A 14,593-nucleotide genomic window follows, 5' to 3' on the forward strand; every position below is an offset into this window, starting at 1 on the left:
CGTGTCTCACGGTGTTGTCGCTTGCAGATTTACTTATACTTCTTCAACCCTGAAGATGGGGGCGATACGTTCCTCCGAAACGTCGGTTAACACCACATATACACGGTGCCAAATCCCAGAAGACTGCTTTCTTCATAGTCACCGCCGTGAAAGTCTCAAATCTTACATAGTTTAGGTTTTGATCAATTTTGTGTTCTTTGAATGAAAAACGTAATATGAACGTATAACTCAGAGGGTGTGGATGTATGTCGAAACTTATGATTCTTCTCCAGAACAACTGAACGGATTTTGAAGAATTTTAATACATAGTGATGTATGGAAAATCAATTGGAGAAAATTGGTTTTGATGAATATATAACAATTACAACCAAATTTTTCATGAATCTAAATTCATTATTATCAAATTTCCCCACAAACTGATGGTTCTACAAAAACCAAATTCCAATTGAAGATATTGAACTACCAGAAACTTATAAGAGCACCGGTACCAATTGTGTGGGTATCTGAGTGGGCCCCAGGCGTGATCTGGACATTGTAGAGAAGAGAAATATCTCTTGCCTCTGCCAGAAATCGAACCCCGGCCTTTCAGCCTTACAGCCCTTAACTGTTCATCAGTCTTTGAAAAAATGGCTGGGCTTCGGATATTCAGTGGGCTTCATATTTACTGGGTCCGAGTGTTCAGTTACATTAAAATGTCCTTTCTTCTTCATCTTACACTGTTTTGTGCTTAAGTAGTGACTCCCTATACTGGTTTTCTGTGCCCCTCTTTAAGTGCTTGGCTTCTTGATGCTGAGAACCCGAGTACTCCTTACTCCATGTTAAAGTAGCATTGACCTGCTCACGTGTACAAGTGTGTATAACCTAGCGGTCTCAGAATACTATTACCTATTTCAAGAAGTCGCCAAGTTGTGTCGAAGCAGTGGACATATAAACCAGTTAAGCTAGAAAGACAGCGAAAGATATATAACTTATTGACACTTTGATAGACATGCGTGGCACCGAGATGCCGGAGAGTTTGGAGGAAATTTCATTGCCACCCCTTCGTTCTTGCAGTCACACTCCCTTGCATTAACTTGATCAGGATCACTCTTCAACTGTCAATTCTGCACACAGGAAATTTCTTTCCATAAATCTCTCGGGCAGAATGAAAGTTCATAGTAACGACCCCTCAGTTCCAGTTCTTGCAACAGTAAAACCAATTTTCCACCGGCGGTTCCGTAAGTTTGTCGTTTGTACGAGCAGATGGCCATTCTGCAAATTAACGGAAGTGACCACGGGAGAATTTCTCCATATTGTCACGTGTTTGAGTGTTTCCGACGCGGGGTTGGATTGGTGAATCGATTTATTGTTTCTTCACTATTTGTAACTACAAATAACTGTAACGCTTTCAAGTTTACTGTAGTTACATATAACACACAAAGTTTTCAGTTCACACGTTAGGTCTTCACAGGTCTTCTATGTACGTCACGCGACTATCTCCTACTGGGAACTGAACTGAATTTCTGGTCTTATTCTAGTTATATAGCCACCGCACGGACTATGCACAGAAAACACAGTTCTATTCTTGCATAAGGAAGACCACACAGAGAACAAATCACGTGATTCCTAGCAAGCGTCTTAATTGGTGTACTGTTTTCTAGCAACATGCAATAACAATCCTCCACTGAGACTCATCTTCCATTGTTGTCTTGTGTGTCTTCGGACGCAGGATGTTTACCGGTCCGTTACGTAGCAACGCTCTGCCCATTGACTTTACGTATTTCTTTCCAAATCTTAAGTACATCGCAATAATTAGCGATTAGTTAAGAGCTGAGAGTTTTTTATTTAATTTGAAATATCTTCGATACTGAATTATATTTTTCTATAGAACCTGCTAATTTGGTTATTTAGCGCTTCTAACTCAACTGCAGAATTAATATATTAATGTATAATATAGCGTAGTGTAGTATGGGATAGTAATGTAGAAGTAATATGGTTATGATTGAAATGATCACAAGCGATGAGTTCGTAAGGATTAGAAAAGAAACGATATTTACCTATTTGGGTGCACTATCCTAGCATTCGTTCAGAAGTAAGAAACGAAAAATGAAAATCAGGACAGTGGGAAGCCCTGTCGAGGTACGAAGTAAATGTCCCAAAGAACTGCAGCGGTGCTGCTGCACCAAGCTCCCTGCAGTGTATGTGTCTGTTTTGATAGAATGTAAGTTCTTAGGTACATTACGTAATGCATATTTACCCTCTATTTTAAGGTAGAGTATCTCCCTCGAATAGGCATATACGTATTTTTCTGTCCTCCACGGGATTAAGATCAGCTCTGAGGTCCATCCATCCTCCACTTCTGTAGATACCGGCGGCCCCTTCCCCCAAGTGAACCTCCCGCAGCTTGGCGCTAACCACACACCTCCATCTAGTACAGAAAGTTGAGAAAGACTGATATTTCCACACAAAAAAAAAACTGCAGCTCATAGCGAGCTGCAGTTCCAATTCACGTATTCACGTTTGTGTCCCATGTGACTGCTAATTTATACGCAGGTTGAATAGTGATCACGTCTCCGCTTCTCTATCTCTCTCTCTCGAAGTGACCAACATACGTTGGCCACTTCTCTATCTCTATATCTCGAAGTGACCAACATACGTTGGCCACTTCTCTATCTCTATCTCTCGAAGTGACTAACATACGTTGGCGAGAAAGTTCGAGAAGGAAAGAACATTGCACGCAACTGCTGTATCCGTACTTTGACTGTATGTAAAGTTAGCTTTGTAAGTTCCAAAGGGATTCAACTCCGGTATCCTGAGTTCTACACCCATCATGGCTTAAACATTCACCAAATTGAACCGAACTCATGCCGTAATCAAGTGCATGACCCGCCCTGAATATTTGTAACGCGTCATGTGTTTATTGAATTTTTAGTTTCTTCAACGACACCATACCTACTGCAAAAACTTCACGTTGGATGAAACTGAAAGGAAATGTTGAAATATCAATATATATAGCTATGGAAAGAAAAAAAAATGAAAATTGGTCTGTTCGAGAGTTGTATGCAGGTACTAGGCTCAGGATATGGACCAGTGGAGGGTTCTTGTGAACACGGTAATGAACCTTCCGGTTCCATAAAATGTTGGGAAGTTCTCAAATGGTTGCACAATTGGCTGCTTCTCAAGAAGGGTTCAGCTCTATGCGTGAGTGAGTGATGCAGGTACTAGCCTAGAGAAACTAAGGAAAAGCACCGAGCCCCTGGTGAAGAATTCCCTGTGTCCCGCCTCATATTTAAAACGGGTACCTTCCCAGTTGAAATCTAGGGCAACACCGTTACATCAGTCTGCTATAGCTCGCGCCACGGCTGATGACATGCGTGCATAAAGACGATTCCATTCTTTTGGGTGGAGTCACGAACATGAACGAGTTCACTCAGTCGAAAGATGCGCAGCGAGGCAGAGCAGGTCAGTCTGCTGCATGGCTGTGTGTGTGGAGCAAATTGTCTGGGAGCGCTGAGATGTACCCCAACCACATTGCTGCTTCCCCTTCCATTCTCCTCTCATGCGCTACCATATCTTTCACTTGTTGCGTGACGTATACGGCTTTAGTTAACTTGATTTTTCCTTACACATTATTATATAAAGATGCACGTATTTGAATGATGTTTTGTTCCGTTAGATACACATACTAGTGGAAAAGCCTGTTGAAGTTCAGTGGAAAATTATTTGTTGTTTTCACCCTTCATCAGCTTTCTTCCTTTTCTTTGCCCTTTAACTACATTCATCTCGTTCCATAATCCCTCTCCTGTACTAGTGAATAAAACGACATCTTTATCCTTTGATGGCACAGTTATAAATATAGATTTGCCTCATGCTTGTACGTGAAAACTGCTACAGCATAAGAACAACATAACCTATGCGTGCAGATAACACATACAATCAATCATAACCGGTCAACTGTTACAAATATTGTCACGTATACGGGGTTAGCGTGACGAATAACTCTGGGTTCTAGATTTGGAGATTGGATTTATTGGATACTCACAAGTCGTAAATAGAAATAATTATAATATCCTGAACTTTAGGGCCTAAAGATTACTCTAACTATACCACACAAAATAAAAGTCTTCAAATCACATGTTAAATCTTCACAGGCCAACTTCTAATTCTTCTTCAGCAATTCTCTTAAAATTTCTGAACTCCAATTCTCTCTAATCCTATAGCTCACAGCTCTCGTAATATAGCCGCGGCACGGACCACATAGAAACCTCTTCTATTATTGTAGAGAATTGTCACCACGTTTTGCCTAGCAACCAGTCTCAACGCGTATTTTTATGGCAGTGGACTCCCTGTTGTTGTTAACGCTCTTAAGTGAGAAGGTGTTTATCGGCCGTTGCATAGAATCAGCAATTCTTCTATTGTTGCCTTTGTATTCTTTGTCGCGAGAATGTGTTTAGCGACCCATTACCTAGCAGTGAATAATACTACGTCACAGATACGTCTTATTTAAGACATTTTTTATGTCATATGTTAATGCACCCAACGGAAAGAAGACTTTGATGATATAACTCAAATAGAGATTCGATAGCACGAACCTAAATATCCAGTGAAGATGGAAGAACTTCCGAGTTTTACCCTTCGAAGCATGAGTTCATCTAAATGTGAGTTGCCACATTTCAGCGAGAAACTGCGTTTCCATTTCAAAGATATATTGGTTTATTCTCTACAGAGAGTAATTACTGTTTATTCTGAGAATCATACGAAACGAACTTTGTAGAAAAAATTCTGGGTCCTCTAATGTTAAAGCAGGTGGTACATACGGCATACATCGTTCTTTGAAGGGTAAAGATCTTGGCGATCTCATAGAAAATATTTTTTTCGTTGGCGCTACAACCCTCGTTTGGGCCTAGGCCTACCTCCATGAAACTCTTCTTTTCACTTCGGTTTACTAGATCTTAGACATACGGTAGGACTCCTTGGGCGGGTGATCAGCTCGTCGCAATGCCTCTACCTGTACACAGACACAGAAAAAGGCACACAAACATCCATGCCTTGAGTGGAATTCGAACCTACGCTTCCGAGCGAGCGAAAACAGTGCATGCCTTAGACCTCTCGACTACCGTGACCGGCCATAGAAAATACAGGGCGATTCACGAAGTTTTACCCCCACTTAGGGAGGGCCTTCCTGAGGTAATTTGGAACAAAAAATGTTAATATACTAATGGTATCCAATTCATAATTAAAGAGATACAGTAATTTGAAAACTGGCGAAAAATCTTTTTTTCTTCGAATTTCAGTCAAAGCAGATTAGAAATACAATACAAACACTTTTTAAATCGTTAATGTTTTAGGAAAGAAGCATTCTAAAACCAATTTTTTTTCAGTTTCTTAATTTTGCATTGTGCGACATTTTTCGTCGATTTTGTGTTATAAAATTACATTATTTTCAGCATCCCATTCTGTAAACATACCAATGGTTATATATCATACCCTTCTATCAATCTGTTTCCTTTAAACTGTAGTGCTTTAGAAGACGACTGGATTTACATAAGATTTTCAAAAATGTCTCCCTGCACATCAACACAATGCGTCGCACGCGTATGAACCGATCTGCCTATCTACCTACGCGCAACATTCAAACCGGTCTAACTTATCTGCTGACATAGCTGATTGGAACGTATGGTCGCCCACGCTGAAGCATAGCGCTGCATTCACAATGATGCGTTTCGAAAATCTATTGTTACTCCGTAACTATTGAAAATCGACCGCAAGTTTATAAGAAAATTTTGCAGGAAATAACCCCAGGACTATGTACCATAAGCCGGGGTAAAACTTCGTGAATCACCCTGTATATGTAGGAATATACTAAAATTACCTTCTTGCAGGAGTTTTTCTACAAGCCTGTGAGGCATTTACTACGGTCTTGCGGTGCGCTTAAGAGTCGGGAGAGCCCAGTCAGTATAGCGACTGGCTACGGTCTGGACAGCCGAGGGGTTGGAGTTTGAGTCCCAGTAAGGGTCAGACTTTTCTCCTGTCCACGTCTTCCAGGCTGGTTCTGGGGCCCCAGGCACAAAGCAGGTGGGTCGTGAAGCCGACCACTCACCCCCAACTAATGCTGAGGTTAAGAATACGTGGATCTATACGTCCACATCCCCATACGTCTCCATGGCATACTTCTTAATCAGTTAAGAATAGTCACAATTCTGTCTTACTTTTTATGGTATGTTGCACTTTAAAGCATTATACAGTATCGTAAGAAACAGGTTCTGAATCTTTTAATCTGTCATTAAATGGAAATTAAGTGTATAGTTTGTGTTAAAAGTCTTCTGTTATATCAAACAAAATGCAGCAATATGAGTGGGGCCAATGTAAATATTCAACACAATGTTGCCATTGAATTTAAACTGTAACCCAAAATCATTAACTCCCTGTGGCTCCTGGCCTTTTTTGTTCATTCTTCATAGCGGGAATGGAAAATTGAATGGGTTTAAACAAAACGTACCGAACGGTATAATCAATCTGGGAATGCATCCAGGTTTTTATTCCATGGTGACATAGTGGTGTATTGTATTTTGATTAGGCAGTTGAATGATGCAGTGTCCTTTGTCACCTACTCCTCGTCTGGAACAGCAGACAAAGCAAATGCTCGCTTTGGAAGTACATGGGACATTTTACCAAAGTGAATTGCTGCTCTTGTTACAACAAATTGAAATAATTAAAAACACAAACTCTTCAACCCGTGTTGACCACTGACATGCTTCGTACGTGACGCCAGTTGCTCACAGTTTCCCCTCTGTTGGCTTTGAAAACAACACAGATTCACCATCAAACTGTAAAAAAATCGCAACCTGTTTGTTACTGCTATCTGCAATATCATTCACCATTTTAAGACTTCAGCTGTAAACTGTATAATTACTTGTAGGAGCCGGGATAGCTCAGTCTGTATAGAGGTCTGGGCGGCCTGGGTTCGATTCCCAGCACTGCAAGATATTTCTCGGCACCACAGCATCCAGACCAGCTGTGGGGTCCACCCAACCTCCTATCCATTGAGTACCGGGGTTAAAACGGCATGGGCGTGAAGCTGATCTCCATCTAATGCTGAGGTCAAGAAAAGTGGAGCTGTACTTCAGTTCCTCCCTTATGTCTTCTTGGCACAGTGTTTAATTAATTAAGCATAAGGAAAGCTTTACCTTACAATTACTTGTACGGCATGAGAAACACACATAAAGTTACTGATATATTGGGTTTCTGGACTTTATCCATCGTCCTGGTTTTTAAGATAACAAATAAAAACACGACGTTTCGGAAACTGGATCTGTTAAAAACCAGGGCGATGGATAAAGTCCAGAAACCCAATCTATCAGTGTGTTATGCACCATCGTCAGAATCCTATAGTAACACATAAAGTTAGGTTGGGAAAATCATGAGGAAAGAGGCCCCTTGAAAAAGTAAGCGTAGATTGGAGGTTAATATTAAAATATATCTTATTGAAACAGGGTGTTAGTGGATCCATCAAAGCTTAGAATGTAATACTGTGGCGGAACATTATTGACTTGGTAATGAACATACAATTTTATTAACTCAGCGCTCGTTCGTTTTTCAAAAAGAAAGGCATTACTTCATAGAGTTAACTTATATCCGATTAACTTACCCTGAATATTCTCGTATATTTATGAATATTTTCACTTTATTTATTAAATACTACAATTTATACTAGGGGTTTGCAAAATAATTAAAATCTTTTTATAACTTTATAAAATTTCTATTCCGTATTAAAATCTACAAGTAATTATGCAATAACTCCTGTTTGTATAACAATTTTAACAACTAAATGAATGACGAAATTTCTTAGCATCTCTGATTATAAAGAAATAGTGTGTTTGCCATGTAGACAGAATTCAGAGGGACACACTGTCCGATTTAATGATCAAGTACAGACCATGTTGGACAAATACCCAAGGACCGCCTCTGCAGAGACTATCAGAAAACTAACGTCAGAAATGACAAGAAAACTGTCCACTGTCATGGCATTTTCATGAATTTCGTAAGAATGTGTGCGCTACAGGAACATAGGCAGCGGATCGGCGCTTCACTATCGCATATTTGGTAAAATATATTTTGCCTCAAGATACAATGTGAAATGACATCAGAAACATGGCTGAGGGCTGTCCGTCTATTCTCACAAGCGATGACGTCGACAAAGTTCTAAGCAACAGGAAATGTCACTCATCTGAAAATTTTGCTTATATCCTGTGCTTCTGCAGCCCGGCATTTTGTATCATTGAATCGACTTTGCTTTGTCTTCGCTTTATCAAACACCGAAGGAAAAGAAACTTGTATCTACAACTGAATTCCATGGCTGCATCCACAGTGAACCCCTGTGATTACTGCATATGCTAGTATGCATGCATGGGAAATGTTTACACAGGTCTCTTTCCATGTTGTAATTAGAATGTAAGCAGACACAATGTACGAACCATACATTATTGCATACTATAGATACAACACCGTAACAAATAAAGGAGAATAATAAGCCTTGTTCATTAGGAGAAGTACCGAATGGGGTTACATAGTGGTCATCACCAGTTCTTCGTGTTCAGGATGTCCAGGTTCGATATTCGGTTCGGAGACCGAGCAGGTTAGTTCGAGTGACGGTGCAGACTTGTATTCAGGGGATGCCCCATTACGATCTCGGCCAGGACAAGTACTATCCTGAAATTCGTCGTGGTTTTCCTCAGTCTGTCAGAAAACTGCAGGGATAGTGCCCCAAAATACGCACTGACGGTTCCTTCATCCTTTCCAGTTTATTATTCACTAAGGATCCAGCCATTCATTGTCTGTAGTCTGAGTTACTGATTTACTTACTTATGGAGCTGAGCCCTTCTTGAGGAGAAGCCAATTCTGCAGCTACTCAAGGATTTCTCAGCATTTTATGAAACCCGAAGGTTCATTACCGTGTTTACAAGAGTCCTCCACTGGTCCTATCCTCAGCCAGATTAATCCAATCCATACCATCCCAACCTATCTCTCTAAGATTAATTTTAATATTGTCCACCCACTTATGCCTTGGTCTTCCCAGTGATCTCCTTCCTCCTGGCTTTCCCACCAATATCATATATGCATTCCTCTTCCCCCCCATTCGTGCTACATGCCCTTCTCACCTCTTCCTCATTGACTTCATCATTCTAATTATACTTGGAGAAGAATAAATCGTCATCGTTAAATATATTATAAATACATAAGTACATCGTTCCGTGGTAGGCTATCCTGTCTGAAGTCTTTCATGTATTTCCTGCGTCTGTCCGGACAGATTCTTGGATACGAACGTAAAGAAATCCAAATTAGCTAATCCTTCCAAGGGGACCTACCGACTGTCTGCGAGATTTGCAGTTTCATAATTAATTCTACATGGGAACAGGCCAGAGGGCCCAATCCTTCAAGGTAGAAGAAGATGAAGAAGAAAGCCGAATTGCTTTCCTTCAAAATCTTTCGTTATTTATCGTTCACAATAATCCTCGCCTATGACGCTCTAGAGTGGTTAAATGAACCAATAAATCACACATCTGTACGTAATAAACTTGAAGAGTAGTCAATAATTTTTCTCTTGTCCTTAATAAGAAAAGGGCCAACTGTAACAACCCATATCAGATAAAATTGGAGGAAGTTGGATTCTCTCTAGTAACGCGTCTGTTTCTTCTGACATTAGCGCTTGTTTGGTGGGATGGTTTCTGCTTTATTTCTCTGAGAGGCTGCCCAGCTTGAATGTAAATATTCGTTTTATGGTTATTTTCCGATATTATGTATCGCCGAGTATCAGAATGCTGGGTTGTTTGGAGGGTTACGTAAAACTGTGAATTTTTTAAGGGATTGCCTCTATCGATTAGACACAACTGAATAGGTTTTACTCGAAGACGGATATAAAACCCAGTCTCTGAAACGTCGTGTTTCTAAATAAAGACAAGACGATGGATAACGTAAAAAAAAACATAATATTTCTACGAATGTACCATTGTCACAAACTTTTAGATCTTTTTAATGTTTTATTCTAATGTAAGTAACGAGTGATTGAGGAAAACAATTAAAAACTTACGCTTGTAGTTTAACGCTTAATATTCTCTCAGAACACAGTCACAATAATAATAATAATAATAATAATAATAATAATATTATTATTATTATTATTATTATTATTATTATTGTGACTGTGTTCTGAGAGAATATTAAGCNTATTTACTCCCAGAGAAAGAGATCTCAGTATGCACTAAATAGGAAGTTATAACAGTGACAGAAACCATTATATGAATGGCTGATAAATCATATCATCATTATTTCGTGTCAGATGATTAGAAATACAGTGATTATAAAGGAACTAAATATATTCAATTTAAATAATATAATTCGCAGTAATGGACCTAATTGGATTCATAATATTGAAAGAATTGAACCTAAACGCGTTCCAGAAAACAGGGAATGGACCATACACCTAGAGGAACAAGACTGGTTAGCCGCCCGAAGTTACACCGGAAATATCAGCCTATGTTAAGAGGAACGGAGCGGCTCGAAAGGTCCGGATGACGACGACGATTCTTCTTCTTTTTATTATTATTATTATTATTATTATTATTATTATTATTATTATTATTATTATTATTAGTATTATTATTTCATGTCTAATACCTGTTTCAGATAGTGGGAATGTGAATGGTCATTAGATTTTCAAAACAAAGTCTGGGTGATACGTATTATGATGTAACGAGAAACGTGTAACAGTTTTTTTTTCTCAAAGTAATTACTGAACGATCGACTTAGTTAAACTTATGGGTTCGAATCTCTTGTTCTACTTTCCCTCATTATATTTCACTCTTACTTAATTTTTTTCATAACTATCACAAAAAAAAATATGGAAACTAGAACTGATAATTATGAAATCTGAACATCAGTTTCCGGAGAAACTTAAAATTATTAAAACCCGGTTCGACCCACGGCCTCCTCATACGGAAGTATCCAGTATCTCTGGTCTCATCGTACTCGATACTCGGATGGATCTTGTTACGTCATCATTTGTTTTCCTGTAGTCTGAATATCATGTTTGGATCATTATTCTAGTAAAAATAACGAGAGCAGGAAAGATCAGAGTAAATGAATGTAATTAGTTCGCTGCGCTGTTTAAAGAAACTTCCGCCGCATGTACATTCCTTAGTGTACGAGATGTCTCTTCATTAGTGATGTCTTAAGATGCTGACAATAATGAAGCAAAAATTATTTCAGCAGTGCTCTCTAGTTATTAGCCAGTAATGTTTCGCATCTTCTTTCACCTTCCAAGAATTTGCTTTTAATTACATATTTTCTGTTACATGGACTTCAAGAGGTTCAAAGAGGTGAATTCCTAACTTTTCGTAATGTTCAAAACGGAACAAACGACGTTCAGGGAGATAAATCCAGAAACTGATCATACTAAACAGTTGTGTATGTAACATTAAGAAAAATAGAGACGAAACTATGGACAGAAAATGTGGAATAACCTGGCTCTTCCGTAGTGTCTTCTTGTCTATTCTTCCTTACTTACAAGAATATTTGCAATCCTTTTGTACTAAGAACATGAACCAACCCACTACGAAGTACTTTCTGAATCGTAAAATTTGAGGTTCTAACAGCGGTGGTTATGAAGAGTTCTATCTTCTGCGCTATAACGCAGCGTAGTCCACCGACGTTTCGGAGGGTCATGTTCCTTGAATTTGCAGGGCCGAAGGACAAGCCAAGCAAGAAACCAGGTGGATCTGCTTCTTCGACCCAGAAAACTTTCACGTGGTGGTAGGGAAACTATGGGCGGAAGTCGGTTTTCTTCTTTTTTATTTATTTTTTGTGGCAAATAGGTGGAAAATACAGAACAATGGAAAATTCATACTAAATTTCTGAGAAAAGAGGAATTTAAATAAGATTTTCACTGTCAATCGCTTATTCGCGTATTAACAATTACTTAGATTTCATATTTAAGTGGAGAAACAGATTAGTGAAACACGTTACCTCGCTATATGCTAGTTTCGGTACAGTCAGTCACACTTACAACAGTTATAGCGATGGAGAGAGAGCGATAGAGGAGCACCAAACCAACAGAAAAATTGCACGATGATCCGTGATAATTCCCACTCTCCCTTCAAATTGTATAGGAGGTGCGGTGAGACCGGGGAAGGAAGCATTTGAGCCACGTAACTACGCCGCTACCTCTATCCACACACACAAAAACGAGGTTTGAGGTTTGGGTGCGAGATTGATGGGGGGGGGGCACTGTAATGGTAGTGACCACGCATACCAATACGCCGTTGTAAATGAATTCAGAGAGCTGACACTTGAAATTCAAACAAGTGAACAGATCTTGCCTGGTATGGCAATAGAAAAGCAAATACGAAAGTTTGCACTTTAAATACACGTGGCAAATAATGAAAACCAATCGATGAAAAAGTTTTATAAAATAGCACACCAGGACTGAAAGCAATGAACCTGGAAACATGCACCATACAGAAATTGGGAGTTTTTGATATGTCGGCCATAAATAAACTAACAAGCATTGACACACGTGTGAGCAGTAGCCGATATGAATGACAGGAAATATAGTTATAATTATGTCCGAACCATGTTTTGAAATGAGAAGACTATATACAGGATACATAGACATCAATACGGTCTAGGGCTCCGTGTGTGTTTGAAAACCTGATTGTCTGCCAACATATATTCATATATTATTATTATGCTGAATAAGTTATACTGTGTATGTATTACAGCAGTGAATCCACTTCTGTCTAAAAGTGGCGTGTGATGTACCAAAAATATTTATGGTTTATACTGATGTATGTAGTCATTTAAGACTGTTTGCAAAATCATGTTGTATTGTCAGAGAGACTGCAGTTGAGTTTCACATAATTCATGTTGTGATAATAAAAAAAAATCTCAACATTTCAATCCACAATGTTACGTTCTACCAATTAATTCGTGCATTTCGTTTTGTGTTCCAAAACTCTATGTATGCTTAGCACTCCAACTGGATTTTATTTATACTCATATGTTTAATGAAATCATGGTGGGCGTAAAACCTCAAAATTCTTGTAGAGAGCTATTTAAGAGATTACAGATCTTACCTCTTCCATGTGAATATATATTTTCATTATTAAGCTTCAATATAAATAATAAAGAACGTTTTCAGATCAGTTCGGATGTACACAGCGTTAACACGAGAAACAAGCACCATCTCCATAGACCGGTTGCTAACTTGACATGTTTTCAGAAAAGCGCATGTTATTCTGGCATTAAAATTTTCAACAATCTGGCAACTAGTCTCAAAGTCTAATGAATGAAAAGGAGCAATTTAAATTAGCACTGAAACAATACTTAAAAACACACTCATTCTACTCTGTTGATGAATTCTTACTCTCTAAAAATTACTCGTCCTTTTAAAAGGTTATGTACATAGCATAAATTGACAGTATTGGCTTATATATATATATATATATGTGGATGTATCATTTTGTTGTGTCTCAGTTGTATTGTATTTATGGCTTTTGTATTTGTATGACTTGTTCCACATCCTACAGTCATTCTGACTTACTTTGGATATACGGAATATAGTGTATGTATGTATTTCATTCTTAACAATTGTCAACCATCACATGCTTCATATAGTCTAGTATATTTTCCTTATTAAATGTTCATATACTGTATTCCACTAATCATATTTCTTTACTAAACAGTGTTTCACTATAAATTTTCTGTATTTGTGATTCCTGTCATCAGTTCCCTTATTAAACAGACTACTTGAGTATATAGTGTTTTCCACTGTTCAGTTTTCNCGGTCACGGTAACCGAGCGGTCTAAGGCATGAACTGGCTTAGCTCGCTCGGACGCTGGGATCGTGAGTTTGAACTCCACTCAAGGCATAGATGTTCGGTGTGTGTATTCGTTTATTCTGTGTTTTTGTTCTGTATTTAGGTAGTGGCCTTGCGACGGGCTGATCGCTTGTCCAAGGAGTCCTACCGTCTGTAAAAATGGTAACGGAACCGAATGAGAGGTCAGGGCCCCGAATGGGCTGGAAAGGCAACTGAAAAAAAGGAGATTAACTAAGGCCGAATTATGAGTGTCAGTGACACCGGCTACAGACCATAGGACACTTCAGTGATTTTGCCGTTATTTACAAACGAAATATATATTATTAAATTTTGTACTTATTATATTCAGTTACTGAGTTATTACGTATGCCTTAGTTGAAAAATATTTAATAGTATTAATAACGAAATTTCATTCATTCATCAGTAATCTGTCATACGACAGGTCCACAGTCTTTTCCAAAACACTTCCTCCACTTAATGCGATCTAGAGCTTTCTCCTTCAAATAAAAATATCCTCTTCTGTCCCCAAGGTCATCCAGCATCTTCTTACGTCTTTTTCCTTGTCTTCTGGTCGCATACATGGTATCTCTGTTTTTGGAAAGAGACTATCCAGGAAAAGTGATAATGTGGTAGTTTTTCCATTTGCTTCCCACATTGCAGTACACAACAGCCGTTCAAACCACTCTAGTCACGCCTGTTGCTATACGAACTTGAACCATCTCGAGCATCGTTTGCTCTGT

The 14,593-nt window shown here is 38.8% G+C and overlaps 1 protein-coding gene across 2 annotated transcripts in view; it reads left to right on the plus strand.

Moving 5' to 3' along the window:
- The window catches only part of LOC111868699 (hemicentin-1), a 336,801-nt gene that overhangs the window by 233,045 nt on the left and 89,163 nt on the right, over positions 1 to 14,593 (plus strand). The window lies entirely within an intron of this gene.

This window comes from Cryptotermes secundus, unplaced genomic scaffold (assembly GCF_002891405.2).
Source record: "Cryptotermes secundus unplaced genomic scaffold, Csec_1.0 scaffold1184, whole genome shotgun sequence".
Taxonomy (NCBI): Eukaryota; Metazoa; Arthropoda; class Insecta; order Blattodea; family Kalotermitidae; genus Cryptotermes; species Cryptotermes secundus.